The sequence below is a fragment of the Jaculus jaculus genome, chromosome 1 (genome assembly GCF_020740685.1).
Source record: "Jaculus jaculus isolate mJacJac1 chromosome 1, mJacJac1.mat.Y.cur, whole genome shotgun sequence".
Classification (NCBI taxonomy): domain Eukaryota; kingdom Metazoa; phylum Chordata; class Mammalia; order Rodentia; family Dipodidae; genus Jaculus; species Jaculus jaculus.
The window spans coordinates 37651934-37667847 of NC_059102.1; positions in this window are offsets into that span (position 1 = coordinate 37651934).

Sequence of the window (15914 nt, forward strand, 5' to 3'; positions counted from 1 at the left end):
CTGTGATTCATAAGAACATATAATACCTAAAAGACTCACTTTAAAGGGCCATACAAATAGATATAAACAAAAATCATAGAATGGAATTCTAAATAATGCTGCAGTAGCTTACAAGATGCTAGAAAAAGAAAATGGAATGCTGGGATATGACTCAGGGGTTAAAGGCATTTGCTTCACAAACCTGTGGACCAGGATTTGGATACTTTGTTCCCACATAAAGCTGGAAGCAAAGTGGCACATGTGTCTGTATTCCTAAAATGCCCACTACAATGGGAGGTGGGTCAAAAGACACCCATAATGCATAGGCCCAGCTAGTCTCCGGTCTAAGCAGCCCACAAGAAGAAGGGAGACCTTGGCTCAAACAGCGTAGAAGCAGAAGACCAACCACCCAAGGTAGTTCTCTGACCTCCTCATGCATGCAGTGATACATGTGCATGTTCACACACACACACAAACAATAAGAATCTTAAAAAGAAAATGGAAAAAGAGAAACCAAAATTAAATGGCAGACTTAAGCACTGATATGCCAATGATTTCAATAAACATAAATGTAAACACTCAAGTGCAGATATTAGCAGAGTATATTAAAAGACATGACTCAATTATATCCTGCCTACAAGAAACCAAATAAAACAACATAATCAGTTTAGAAGGAAAGGATAAAAAAAATACATCATTCAGGCATTGATCAAAAGAAAACTGGGGACTGAGGAGACAGCCCCAAGGTTGTCCTTTGACTTCCATGAACACCATGGCACATGTAGCCATATACACATAAATAAATAAATGAAATGAAAATGAGGCTGGATGTGGTGGTGCACATCTATAATCTCAGCACTCAGGAGGCTGAGGCAGGAACATCATGAGTTCAAGGATGAAGGGCTACATAATAAGACACTATAGAAAGAGGGGGAGGGAGGAAAAATAGATGGAAGGAGAGAAGGAAGGGAAGAAGGTTTAGCTATATTTTTTTTTATTAATTCGAGTGGGAGACAGAGAGCGGGAGAGAGAGAAAATGGGCATGCCAGGCCTCTAGCCACTGCAAACAAACTCCAGGTGTGCACACCCCCTTGTGTGCATGTACGACATTGTATGCTTGCGTCACTGTGCAGCTGGCTTAAATGGGACCTGGAGATTCAAACATGAGTTCTTAGGCTTCGCAGGCAAGTGCCTTAACACTAAGTCATTTCTCCAACCCAAGGTTTAGCTAAATTCTTATCAGTCTACTTCAGAGCAAAGATAATGACCAAATATTGACCTAAAATAGTCCTTCAGTCCATCCAAAAGACATAGCAATCTTAAACTTACAGATACAAATATGTAAGGAGGATACAAATATTTAAGGCAAAACCTGATGCTAGTGGAAGAAAAGACAGGTGAATTTACAATTATAATTGGAGGCATAAACATTCATCTTTTAACAACCACCAGAACAACCAGGCAGAAGAATTTCAAACACAACCAACCACCAAGTTCCAAAAGACACCAAACACTTCACCTGCCAAGAGCAGAAGATACACTCTCTCCTAGAGCAACGGGAGCATAGACCAGTTAAAGCAGGTCCTGCCATCAAACAAACTTGAACAGGTTTTCAAAACTTTAAATCATAGCGTCTATTATCTGACCACAATAGAACAAGCAGAGATATAAAACTGCACCTGAAAAATACTCAGAAATTAAGCAACACATTTCTAAATATTCATGAGCCATAAAAGATGTCTCAAGAAAAACCTTAAATATATGTTATAATATAAGTATATTTGTAAATATATAGAGATAACTGAGAAACATCAGCTCCACGTTCAGTGAGAGATTTTGTGTCAAGCAAATGAAGTAGAAAAGTATTAGAGGGCACTCCATGTTCTCTTTTGGCCACCATATGGGCATGCATGAGGCATGCACATCTGCACACACACATATGCATCCACCATATACACACCACACACGAGAACGTTTTCATGACTGGAGAGATGGCTCAGTGGTTAAAGGCACTTGCTTGCAAGGCCTCACAGCCTGGGTTTGATTCCCCAGTACCCATGTAAAGCCAGATGCAAAAAGTAGCACATGCATCTGGGGTTTGTTTTTAGAAGAGGCTCTAACATTGGGCTCATTCTCATTCTTTTTCTCTTTCCCTTACAAATCAGTAAGTAAAAGTATTTTTAAAATTTCAAATAAAATGGGCTGGAGAGATGGCTTAGCGGTTAAGCATTTGCCTGTGAAGCCTAAGGATCCCGTTCAAGGCTCGATTCCCCAGGACCCACATTAGCCAGATGCACAAGGGGGTGCACTCATGTGGAGTTCGTTTGCAGTGGCTGGAAGCCCTGGTGCGCCCATTCTCTGTCTCTCTATCTGCCTCTTTCACTCTCTCTCTCTGTTGCTCTCAAATAAATAAAAATAAACAAAAAATAAAATAAAAATATTTTTTAAAATTTCAAATAAAGAAAGAAGGCTTTTCAATAAAATTGACAATCCTCTAGGTAAGACTTATAAAGAAAAAGAGAAATTACATGTTAACAATATCAGGAATTAAGTAGGGGTTATCACTATAGACCTGAAGATGTCAAAGGATAACAAGAGAATGCTATGAATAACTCTACCCATAGTTTAAAAAAGCTAGATGAAGTAGATCTGCAGGTGACATCATATTTGGTGGCCAAAGACTTAATGCTTTTCCCTAAGGACAAGTCGCAGATGTTCTGTCCCCACCCCCTTCATTCATTTACTGGGGGTCAAAGAAAGTACAGTAGAGCAAGAAAATCAAATGAAAGACATAGATTGGAAAAGTGAAATAAAACTATTCACAGATGACATGCTTTTCTATATGAAAAAAATGCAAGGAATATACATGTTACTAGAAAACATTGAGCAATTTCACAGGACACAGGGTCAATATATAACAACTGATTATGTTTTTATATACTAAAAATGACTAATAAGACATTTTTTTTAATTTAAGAACGATTTGCAATATTATGTAAATAGTTAAATATAAATCTAAAAAATTTATCTCATGTGTGGGATATTTATGCAGAAAACTACAAATCACTGATTAAAGAAATCAGAGAGGACCAGAATAAATGGAGAACTACACTTTGTTCATGCACCAGAAGGCCCAATTTTCTTAAAATGTCATCTCTCCTCAAGCGAATCTATAAATTCACTGCAAATCCCAATTAAACTCCCAGCAGCCTTTTTTTTCTCAGCCAAAATGAACAAGTTGATTCAAAAGTATATATGCAAATATAAATGAACTGTGATAACCAAGGCAGTTTAGAAAGATAACCACGTTGATGGGCTCACGCAGCATGGTGTAAGATGTACTGAAAGTCACGATAATCAATGCAGTGCAGCACTGGTGAAAAGATGGCTTGCAGCCATGGACCAGAACGGAGTGCAGGTCCACACAGCTGCACAGCAGAGTGTTAGGATTCCTGAGCCAGCCCCTCTGGCCTGTGCCTCGGCACTTTTTTTTTCCCCCAGGGAACAGTAGCACCAAGACTTCCAGTGGTTCAAGTCTCATGTAATGAACTGGTGAAGGTTGTGAAAGATGCTACCATCTAACTGTACTAACGGTGGCTCTCAGCCTGTTTATAGGCACATGGTGACCCATCCACTGAAAACTCTTAGATGTAAACTGAGTGAGCTCCTGGCTAGGGACGGGGCAGGTGCTAGAAGTGCTGCTACCTGACTGACAGAGAAAAGGACCTGCAAAGGTAGCCATTATCACCTGTGCGGTCCCAGCAAAACTACAGAGCTGGGAAAACTTGGGCTTTTTTATTTTATTTTATTTTATTTTTAGATCTCACTGCTGGAACAAAGCACCTGACCCAAAACAGCCGATGAAAGGAAAGTTCTTATTCTGACTTACAGTCTTGAGAGGAAGCTTCCTGATGGTAGGGCAGGCATGGCATGAGCAGAGGCTGGACCCAACATCTGCCACAGCAGGTGGAAAATCGCAGCAGGAGCGTGAGCTGAACTCTGGCCAGGGGGAGCTGGCTATAATACCCTGGAGCCTGCCCCCAACAACACAGCTCCTCCAGCAAGGCCTCACCTACCAAACTGCCACCAGCTGAGGACCAAGTATACAAAACACATGAATTTATGGGGGACATCTGATCCAAACCACCACAATCCCTGAAAGGACAACATTAAATAATAGGCGCTCAATACATACCTATTGAACAAATAAACGAATGCTCTCACCGGCTACTGAGGTTCATATTTTCTGTGATGACAGTGTAATTCATGACTCAAATGAATAACACTGGGCCTTTGCCCCATTGTGTTCCCATAGTACCTAGCAGTGTTCTCTCTGCAAAGATGATGGGCGCATGCCAAGGATTCAGTACAGGACAACACCCTGACTTGAATGAGACGCTTTCACCAGTTACCTCTGATTTACAGATCTTGACTCAAGGCATAAGGCATTGCACCAAGTTCCCGTCACTCCACCTCACCACAGTGACAGTAACTCAAAGAGTGCTGGTGGGCAGAGCTAGGCTCATTAATTGGTAATGAAGAGAGGAAATCATTTCCCCTCAGAAGCTACATTTATGCTGCTACATTGTTGGAATTCCTTTCTCCCACCTTATTAACTAGCACTCAGTGCTAAAAGGAGACATCATTTATCTACACTTCTTCTGGATAGTTCAGTCAACACACAGAGGTCAAATTGTCCTAAGAAAAGTGGTTTACAGCTAGTGGCTAGGAAATGGAATCCTTCTTGTCCTTTCTGGTTGGTTTCCTCCTGTGGGGGGAAAAAAAAAAATCACAACTCTACAGCTACATAGCTCCTTTGGCCACTTGTCTGGGACTAACAATTGCCCCAGATCCTGAGTCAATTGTGAGTCAGGAAAGCCAGGATGCCACTCCAAGGAGGAGGGAATTTGTAATGAACACCAGGTCCTTTGGCCAGAGCTAGTGAAGGCATCAGAGACATCTGTTGGCCAACTGGTTTCTGAGAAGACCTCAGACTCAAGTGTGATTTTTTTTCAAACTTTAGTCTTTAGTAGTATGCTTTATTTGTTTTGAATTTATTTAAGAGAGAGAGAGAGAAAGAGAGAATGGGCATACAAGGGCCTCCAGCCACAGCAAATGAACTCCTGATGCATGTGCCACCTTGTGCATCTGGCTTACATGGGTCCGGGGGAATTGAGCATGGGTCCTTTGGCTTTGCAGGATAGCGCCTTAACCGCTAAACCATCCCTCCAGCCCTCCAGTCTGATTTTTACAATGACTGACACTGATTCTTGTGTTGTGGGATAGATGTTGAATTGCCTGTCAATTAGGAAGATTCTACTAGAATCTATATGTTGTCCCGATTTCCTGTCCCTGACCCAGGAAAGGTAGGTATTCAGTGGGAATAATGATGATGAATTTCCCACCACCAACATCACCACAGGATGTACTCCTTGGAGACTCAGAGGTTCTTGTAGAATTTTGAGCACAACAATAGATATGACCCACCTGTCCTTATCATAAGTAGACTGAATTCCATTAGAGAATAATGGGGATGTGGAAGTCTTTACTTCCCAAAGACTCCACTCATCATACCTGAAGGAGGCCTGTCAGAATGCAAAAGCCATCAGGCTGGTCTGGGACTCTAAGGAAAATTGCATCCACAAGGCTCCAGATTCTGTCAGAGCAAACATCTCACAAGGGTGTGTCCTGAGAAGTTCTCCGGTGTCAGCAGGCACTAGAATTGTCTGGGGGGCTTGTGAAGACATGCATGCTAGGCTCCATCCCCAGTGTCTCTGATGCAGATGACCTAGGGTAGGGTCATGTACTTTGTGTTTCTAACACATTCCCAAGGGATGCTGGTGTTGCTGGGCTTCTGGTAGGATTTGTCTCAGCCCCACTTTGCTCTCTGGCCTGTTGTCTGTTATGGCCTTGGTTATCCTCTGATGCGAAGGACTCCATGCCTCTCCCTGGCTCTCTGGTGGGTGTCCTGGAGAAGCTTCTGACTGACTCAGGGGTCTCCCACGTCCTCTGTTCTTGCAGGTCCTTGCCCCAGCCCCTTGGCAAGCCAGGTCCAGGAAGTTTCCACAGACTCAGATTCTCACTGACCCTTCCTGGTTCCCAGAAGCTGAATATAGGCTAGCCACAAGAAAATTAACCCTTCAGAATCTGTTATCCACAGCCTTAGACAATCTTACATTCTAAGCAGAAAGACAAAAATCAGATCTTCATAGATGTTAGGTCCCTATCACTAAAAGCACCACATACTTGCAGAACCCTAAGAATTCAAGCTGCAAGTGAGCTATACACCTTTTTCCTGCTGGCTAGCTGTCATTGTGTTGAAAAATGCTATGCATGGGCTGGAGAGATGGCTCCACGGTTAAGGCACTTGCCTATAAAGTCAAATGACCCAGATTTGACTCCCTAGTACCCATAAAAGTACCCATAAAAAAGTACCCATAAAGCCATGTGCACAAAGTGGCTCATGCATCTGCAGTTTGTTTGCAGTGGCAGGAGGCCCTGATATTCTCATTCTCCCCCGCCCCCTCCAGGGCGTGATGGTGCACACCTTCAATCCCAGCACTCAGAAGGTAGGAGGATTGCTGTGAGTTTGAGGCCAGCCTGAAACTACATAGTGAGTTTCAGGTCAGCCCAGGCTGTAGCAAGACCTTACCTTGAAAAACTACACACACACACACACACACACACACACACACAAAATACTATGCAAGCTACTTAGGGAGAAAAGTCAAAAGTTTTAGCCAGAAGTGGATCCATCCTATGTGCCACACAACCTACCAGTCAGGCAAAATGTGCCCACTCACAATAGTGGCATGACTTCTATGTAGATAATTAATTACTGTCTGATTGGATTTGACGCCTGCTTCATGGGAGGGAATTCTGGTCTGGTATTGAAAACTAACTTAAAGGTCTATGGATGGGGAGGTCATAGACCTTATAGGGCAAAACTACTACTGTTATTTGGCTAAATGTATGTAGCACTCATCAAATTTCCCCTGAATATTTATGTTTATGCCCATAAAGTAGCGCTGCTCTCACCTTGAGTCAGAGAAACTTCATTTTGCAGATGGTGGTAACTATTGGGAAGATTCAAAACTTGTCAAAGTGCTGAGACAAAATGACTACTGAGTGTCCATCCTGATAAATGAACATCCCTGTCATGCCCTCCAAGTCTCAGCAACGCTGTGGAAGAGGAGGTAGAGAGAATTAAGAGCCAGAGGATGGGGAGGGATGCTTTAGAATGCCATTTTCCAGGCAAGAAGTGGCTGTTGCATTCACGACCTCACAACTGCTCTAATTACCTGCACATGACTTACACAATACTGTGCTCGTCAGCATTTCGCTATAGACGATGAAAGAGGGCAAAAAAGGCATCAACATGGAAGGCTAGTTAGTCACAAAGAAGAAGAGGTTCAATAGAAGGGGGGTAAAGTGAGGGAGACAAACAAAGGTAATCAGGGGGATTGTGGTCAAAATATATTATGTACATGAGTGAAAATTGTCAATGTTTTCAAAATCAGTTCTTCATAAAGAATCCATGAAGTGTGGCTGGAGTGATGGCTCATACAGCAGAGCACCTTGCCTGAGGTTGGACCCCAGCACCGACACTAAGGCCAGCAGGGTGACTTGCACCTGTAAGTCCCAGCTCTGGGTCTTCAGAGACGATGAGAATCCCGGGGGCTTGTTGCTAGCTGGTCTAGCCAAACTCGGTAAGCTGTGTCTTAAAATCTAAACGGGAGAGCAATTGAGGAAGACACCGGTGTCAACCTCTGACCTCCACACTTGCATGCACACACGTGCATGAGCACACAATACAAACATGCTCCACACATGCAAGCACACCACGTAAACACACCAAAAAAAAAAACTATAAAATACTATCAAAGGTCTAAACTGACAAAGTCTAGTTCAAGAGAAGATAAAACTAGAGATCGTATTGAGGGTCGATGGCACTCTCTTCAGTCAATAGCTCACTTCCTGACTCTTATTTCCCTCAGAACACCTCGATCAATTCCAGAAAAAATTCACCACAAGTGGCTGGTCCAAGTCTGGGAGTTTGTCCTAACACCTTAGTGCTGTTAATGATGTTCCCAAAGGGGATGAGATGAGGAAAGACCCTAGGGTAGATGTGGGGGGGGGGAGGTTATACAGGGGTTGAAGTTCCCAGGCTAGCCCACTAGGGCCTAGTAACCTCACCTGCCCAGAGAGACTGAAAGAAGTAATGCAATTACTATGCTTGTTGCTACAAGAGACCCAGGAAAGCATCGTGGAATAACAAATATCTTTTAATTTAACTTGTCTGGTACTGTTTGAGGGAAAAGGGGCTCAATTACTGGTGGGTAAGAAGGTCAGTGCAGACTTGTGTGAGCTCCTGAAGGACCTCAAGGGCCTTGAGGCTCCAACACTGGCTTTAATCAGGCTTATTTCCCCCAGAACGTATAGCTTTTATTTATCTGAACAAAAGCGTGCCTGGCATTGCATTGTGCCTGCGGTCAGCTGCTGAGACAGGGACTCCAGAGAGTCGCAGACAACACAGAGGACTACAGGAGTGAAAGGCATTACTAAGAGAGCCAGACAAGAGTTGGAGGGGAGCTCAAGGGGTGTGTGTATAGCTTAGGGGAAGAGGAAGGAATTAAAAGGAGGGAAGAATGCAGAGAGGTCTTGGGAGAGGAGGAAAGAAGAAATGGTGAGGGCGTGATGGTAATGGTGACAGCAACCTTCCTGGGTGAGGACAAGGTAAAGAAATTGGGGAGGGGGAGAGGTGGTGGTGAAGTGACAGCATGTGACTTCCTGTGGGTCAGGAAAGGCACTCTGGGGCAGAGATAAGCGTTCAGCTGTTGGTAGCAAATAGAACTGAAAGTCCAAACATCTGTGAGAACTCAGGGTGTTTTTCCTGGGAATCCTGGATGTGGGGGCTGACATGAAAGTGGAGGTCTGAGTCATAGTCCAAGTCTCTAGCAGTTCGCTGCTTAGTGCTCTAGTCACTGCTCCTCCACCCCACCCCCAAGGCTCCAGCCCCCCCAAAAGGTCTGACTGTGAGGAGTTAAACCCTACCTGCAGACAGTGCCTGGAATAATCCAGGTTCCACAACCCTAACCCGCCTACCTTCAGAAAGCCTTGCCCCCCCACACACCTATGGAAGAGATTGTCCCACCCCACACCTGCTGTGGGGCTGGTGGGCCACAGCTCTCTAAGCGCGCGACGCTCCCATGGTGTTCCCTGGACTGCTGGTGTTCTGCCTCAATGCTGGATTTTCAGTTCCATATCCAACATCTTTAATCTAAATCCAGATCACAAGTCTCCACTGTCCTCTCCCTGAAGGCATCCTGCCCCCTGTTTCAGACCCAAAGCGTCATGGAGCCTAAATGACAGCCCCTCCAGGGTGCATGCCAGGCATGAGCACCACAGGGCCGCAGTGTGAAGATTTTACAAACTTTAAGGAGCTCTCAGCTGACAGCCCCTTGCAGTGGGGATGGAGAAAGAGTAGAAGGAGGATGTGGGGAGGGGGTGACATGGGAGCCTGAGGCCAGGACATGATACCACCATAATAACATGTTCCACCCAGAACTGTAAGGAGTCGAAAGTTCTGGTCTCCAAAGTTTTTCAAGGATAAGGGTGTGTGTGTGTGTGTGTGTGTGTGTGTGTGTGTGTATGAAGGTTGGAAGACAGGCCATGTTTGTTTTTTAATCTTTTATTATTATTATTATTAACAACATATTTCATATTGATACATCATGCATTGGTACCCTCTCTTCATCATCCCTGCCCCCATTTCACTGGGGACCCTCCTCAGTGGGGTTGCCGGTATTCCCCATGGGGTTGTGGTTTATGAGTTGTGGGAGCAGTAGTCAGCTATTTTTTTGGGGGGGGGGAGAGAATGCCTCTGGGCATGACGTCTCAACCTGTGGCTCTTACAATCGTTCCACCTCCTCTTCCACAAAATTCCCTGAGCCATGGTGGGTGAGATTTAAGTCTACTTCAGTGATGAGCTCTTAGGAGCCTCTGGATCTCTGCTTTGGTAGGTGTTGAGTGTCCTCAGGATCTGTCTCCTGCACCCTGGTGCTGATTGTCAGGTTCAGCATGGAAGCAGCACTTTTGCTCGTCTCCCCACTCCTCTGTGGTTTCAGCTGGGGCTTGGCTGAAGTGCGAGGAATAGTTTATCTCTTCCAGTCTCAATACCTTCTGAAAAAAAAAGAATAGATTCTCCAATGAAGAGTGAAGTCATCACAGTTTAAATGGGATAAGCATTATTAAGTTAGGGAGAAGTTGATGTATGTAACCCCTCTTTTAGCCAAAGACTACTGAGAGCTTGACACCAGATAGCATACATAATCTGTGTCTTCACAGTATTCTGATCTGGTTCCCAATTCCAGATATGGGTTCCTTTATACTGAGCAGATCTCATAGCCAATCAGAAAGCTATTGGTTACCCACCAAGGCTGTGTACCAGTATTGCACTGGTGTGTACGTCCTGTCAGGGTGTTTGCTTCTGAGTAGCTTAGACCCTGGTTGCTCAGACCCCCGTTGGCCACTTTCCCCCAGTAGCTCATGTACTGCTTTCCAGCACTAGACAGGCTGTCTGGGGACTGGCTTTCTTCTGGATTCCAGCCAGGTCTCTCCAGGCTCTGTGTCAGCAGCATATGGTGTCTTCATCAATGGGGTCTTAGCTTTTGCCTCAAGCAGGTAATCAAGTGCTTTGACAAAAAGCTTTCTTGGTCTAGGGACCTCGTGCATCTCTCTGATGAACAACCCAATGTGGGTAGCAGTCAGTTTCTGGTACTGGGAGTTACAAGCCAAAGACAAAATAATAATAATAATAATAATAATAATTCTTTTAAACTTAGGCTTCCTCCCACCCTCTCCAAGGCCCTTCTTTTCAGGTGCTTCCCCCTTACTTCTTTTGAGGGTTATATCTTTTAGTGTATCTCCAAGGATAAAGGCTTCTATGGGACCAGTTCACTTTGGATTTAGTTTTATGTTTGTCCCCCACCCCCAAGCCCTTTCATCTCTACAGTCTGGGCCTTGTGTTGCCTATCAGGTAGGTTTGCAACCTGAAGAGGTGCAGGTTAGGCACCACAGGTAGGTGAGACCATGCAGCATTTGTCCTTCTGTGATTGTGTGAGTTTGCTGAGTATGATCTGTTCCAAGCCTGTCTGTTTTTGTACAAATTTCATTGCATCATTTTTTTCTTACCGCTAAGGATAATTTCATTGTGTAAATGTACTTCAACTTCGTTATCCATTCATCCAATGATGGGCATCTGAGTGGATTCTACTTCTTAGCTATAATGAATTGAGCAGCTATAAACATGGTTGTGAAAATATCTCTGTAGTGATGCATGGAGCATTTAGGACAAATGCCCAATAAGGGAATAACTGGGGCTGTTGTTAACTCTATAGTCCTTTTCAAGAATCTCCATATTGATTTCCATAGTTGTACAAATTTACATTCCCACCAACAGTGGATGAGGGTTCCTCTTTCCCCACCTCCTCACCAACATCTGTTGCTGTTAGATATTTAATGATTGCCATCCTTACTCTAGTCAGGTGGAAGGAATCTCAGTTGTGGTAATTTGCATTTCCCTAATGGTTAAGGATGTTGAACATTTTCTTAAGTGTGTGTTAGCCATTTATATTTCTTCCTCTGAGAACTCCCTATTCAGTTCTCTGCCCTGTTGTTGGAGTAGGTTGTTTGATATATACAATATATATTTATATATATATTATATTATATATATAAATATATTTTATATATATTTATATATATATTATATTATATATATAAATATATTTTATATATATTTATATATATATATAAATATATTTTATATATATTTTATATTTATATATATATAAACTGTTTAGTGTTTTGAGTTCTTTGTAGATTCTAGATATAGGCTTCTGTCAGTGGTATGGCTGGCAAAGATTTTCTCCCACTAAGTAGGTAATCTATTGGCTCTGCAAGGATGAAAATAGATCCATATCTCTCTCCATGCACAAAAATTAAGTCCAAATGGATCAAAGACCTTAATATCAGACCTGAAACTCTGAAACTGCTACAGGGAAAAGTAGGGGAAACCCTTCAACATATTGGTCTTGGCAAAGACTTTCTGAATATAACCCAGTTGCTCAGGAAATAAAACCACAGATCAACTGCTGGGACCTCATGAAATTACAAAGTTTTTGTATGGCAAAGGATACTGTGAATGGAGCAAAGAGGCAACCTACAGAATGGGAGAAAATCTTTGCCAGCTATACATCTGATGGAGGATTAATATCTAGGATATACAAAGAACTCAAAAAATTAAATAATACGAAATCAAACAACCCAATTAAAAAATGGGCTATGGAACTAAATAGAGAGTTCACAAAAGAAGAAATACCAATGGCATATAAACATCTAAAAATGTCATCAGAGAAATGCAGATTAAAACTACACTGAGATTCCATGTCACTCCTGTCAGATTGGCTACCATCATGATAACAAATGACCATAAATGCTGGTGAAGATGCGAAAAAAGAGGAACCCTTCTACACTGCTGGTGGGCATGCAATCTGGTCCAGCCATTGTGGAAATCAGTGTGGAGGTTCCTGAGATATCTAAAAACAGATCTACCATATGACCCAGCTATAGCACTCCTAGGCATATATCCCAAGGACTAGTCTCACTACCTTAGAGATACTTGCTCAACCATATTTATTGCTACTCTATTCACAATAGATAGGAAATGGAACCAGCCTATATACTATGTCCCTCAACTGAGTGGATAATGAAGATGTGGCACATTTACATAATGGAGTTCTACTCAGTGGTAAACAAAAATGAAGTTGTGAAATTTGCAGAAGAGCAAAGGACCTCTTTCCTTCTGTAACAGGAGGGACAGTCATGGATTTCCCATGTCCTGTGGCAAAAGGGAGCTACTGAAGTTCTTGAGCCAGGGCTTGATAATACTTTAGGAAGGCCAGCCTGGTAGGGTCTGATGAAGTCAGGAACAGCAAGTGCAAAGTGAAAAGGAGAGCAGTGAAGCACTAGTTTGGGGGGGTCATGCAAAAGAGGTACAGAGAGATGCGGGAGGCAGTGCCTTGGTTGGTGAATTGCCTTTCAGAAGCCCCACAGCTCAGTCAGAGCTGGACCTGAAGCTCCCCAGTGTGTGTGATACCCTACTCTTTCAGATGGACTGGAAAACATTCTTCCCAGTGACCCCACGTTCCAGCTGCACCACCCAGGGAGCCAGACTCTCCTTCCAGGCAGTACCGACACAATGTCCTCCCTCTGGGCTGACAGCCTGGGCTTCTGTACTAGTTTACCACTACTGTCTGCAGATATGGCGATGCCAACTAATCTCTCTGTGCCCCATTTTATTATCTGTAATCAAAATGATGAAAGTACTATACACAGGGCATCTGAGAGAATTAAATGAGATGGTACCCACAGCAACTCTGGTGGTTTGAATAGAATAGATGGCCCCCAATATATTCAGTTGTTTATTTGTTTGTACTTTGCATCTGTAGCCACCTGGCTGGAGGCAATGTCACTGGGTGATCTTAAGGTGTGGTGTTGGGTTTCAGATTTCAATCTAAAGATATGCAAAGTGTGCCTGGCTGGAGTTCCTGAAGTGTGCTGTGGCTTTTGACCTTTAGGCTTGTACTTCTCTCTCTCTGTTTGGGCCTGTGAAGGCAGGCCAGCTTCTTCTGCCATTATGAACTTCCCCTGGATCTGTAAGCTTCAAAAAATCCCTTCCTCCATAACTGTGCCTGGTCTGGAAGTTCATCTCAGCGAACCTGAATCTGTCTGCTACAGCAACTGTTCCCCATCTTCCCTCCTATAGTGATGGTGGCAAGGCCTTCTGCCAGTTGATTGTGTGTCTACCCCAGCATTCTGCAAACTTCCTGTAGCAGACAGATTTCAGGTTCACTGAGATGAACTTCCAAACCAGGCTTAGTTTTGGAGGAAGGGATATTCATTGAAGCTTATAGATACAGAGGAAGTTCCATAATGGCAGAAGAAGCTGGCCCTGCTTTCACAGGTCCAAGCAGAGAGAGAGAGAGAGAAAGGGAAAGCCACAACCCTAAAGCCCAAAGCTGCATCGCACACTTCAGCAACTCCAGGTGAACTAGGCATTTTGCATATCTTTAGATCGGAATTTCAAACCCATCACCACACCTTAAAATCCTCCCAGTGACACCTCCTCCAGCCAGGTGGCTGCAGATCCAAACTACAAACTAATAAAACACTGAATATATTGGGGGCCATCATTCAAACTACCACAGTTCCTAAGGGCAAGAACAGAATTGCAGGTGGCTCCCTGGGACACTGGGCCCATTGAGCAGTTGCTATATGGTGTGCTATGCCTTTGGGCTTAACAGTAAGTAAATAGGTCAAGAGGTCCTCAGTGGTGAGGTAGAAACAGACCTATTCATAAAGAGGGTTGTAGAGAATCATGGATGCTGAGCTGAGGCCCTAGGGGTGCACGAGGCAGGAAAGGAGAAAGGAAGCGAGGGAGGGAGTAGGGAAAGAAGGGAAGAAAAGAAGGAGGGAAGAAAGTACAGATTTAATGAAATCATGGTACCAATCAGAGCTGGCTTTCCCTTTTGACCCCCACACAACAGCACCTAAGGATGAGGACGTGGTGCTGAGGAAACCCTAGCAGGAGTAAGCCGCAGGGCGGGGCCTGGGCCTAAGACCCTCACTTCTCAAGGAAGATCCCCATCCACTGCTCATAGCCCCAGCCTTGTCCTCGGCCCAGTCTTGTAAGGTGAGGACTTCCGGGCAACATCCATTCATTCACTAGGTTCCAGGGTATTTTTAGCTCTGGGCAGCCAGGCTGGGTGGGTGATTGGCAGCAGGCGGAGCCCTCCCTGTTGCTCCTGGCTCAGCATGAGAGGTGGCTGGGCACAGGGTGGGGGGCCCAGGCATACCTGGCACCCGAGTCCACAGCTGCCACATTGTCCCCAGGGGAGGAGTTGGGCTGCTCTCGCTGCCACTGACCCGGGGCTGGCAGCATTCTTTCCTGTTGATTCACCCCAGGGAATGTTTTGGGCCCAGCTGGGGTGGGGCAGGGCCACTGGGGGGACATCTCCAAACATGAGCAACCAGGGGTGGATAGCGGCTCTCTGGTACCAGGGTCAACGTGACCTGGCTCTCACCCAGGGGTGGCAAGTCCACTTTGCCATCCTGGTCCTTATCACACTGTACCTTGGAGTCCCGTTTGTTTGCACACGGGCCTCCCCCTGCAGACGGGGCTGGGCCTGCTGGTGTCTAGCATTCCAGCCCCCTGTCTAGCACCTAGGAGAAAATCAATACAGCCTTCTAAATGAGGGAACCTTTACAAGGGACAAGCTGCTGTGCTGCTCCGGGCCTAGGGTGGAGGCTTGGAGGTTTAGCCTGTGCCCATTGTGCAGATTCCATGTCCCAGTCACTGGGGGAGGACCAGGGCTGTGGGAAGGCTGGGAGCTGGGGCTGGGATCAGGCACGTGGGTGTCACTTCAGCTGGTGGGACTCTCCTCTCTCAGCCATTTCTCATTTGTTTTATTCAACAGACTCTCACTCACACTACTCTTCGCTGCCCCCCTCCCTCCGAGCCTGACTCGGCACAAGAGCTTCATTCACCTTTGTGGCGGCGCATGGGGAGGTTTACCTTGTTTATGTTTATGTTATGTTTATGGCTCCAGGACAAGGAGCAGATCAGAACTTCACCCTCACTAAGGTTATATGGAAACTGCAGGGAGCGGAACAAAAAGAGGTTCGCCGTAAGGGGACCCTTACTCAAGAAGAGTCCTACAGCAGCATCCCACCACTGACCGAGCACTGACCCGCACGGGCCCGTGTAACCAGCTCACAGCATCTAGACCCGAGACCTCCCCCGCAGCCCCCCGCCCCAGGCGCTCCCACGTGAAGGGTGCAGGGCGGGAACGGAATGGGACCTGGGCATGTCC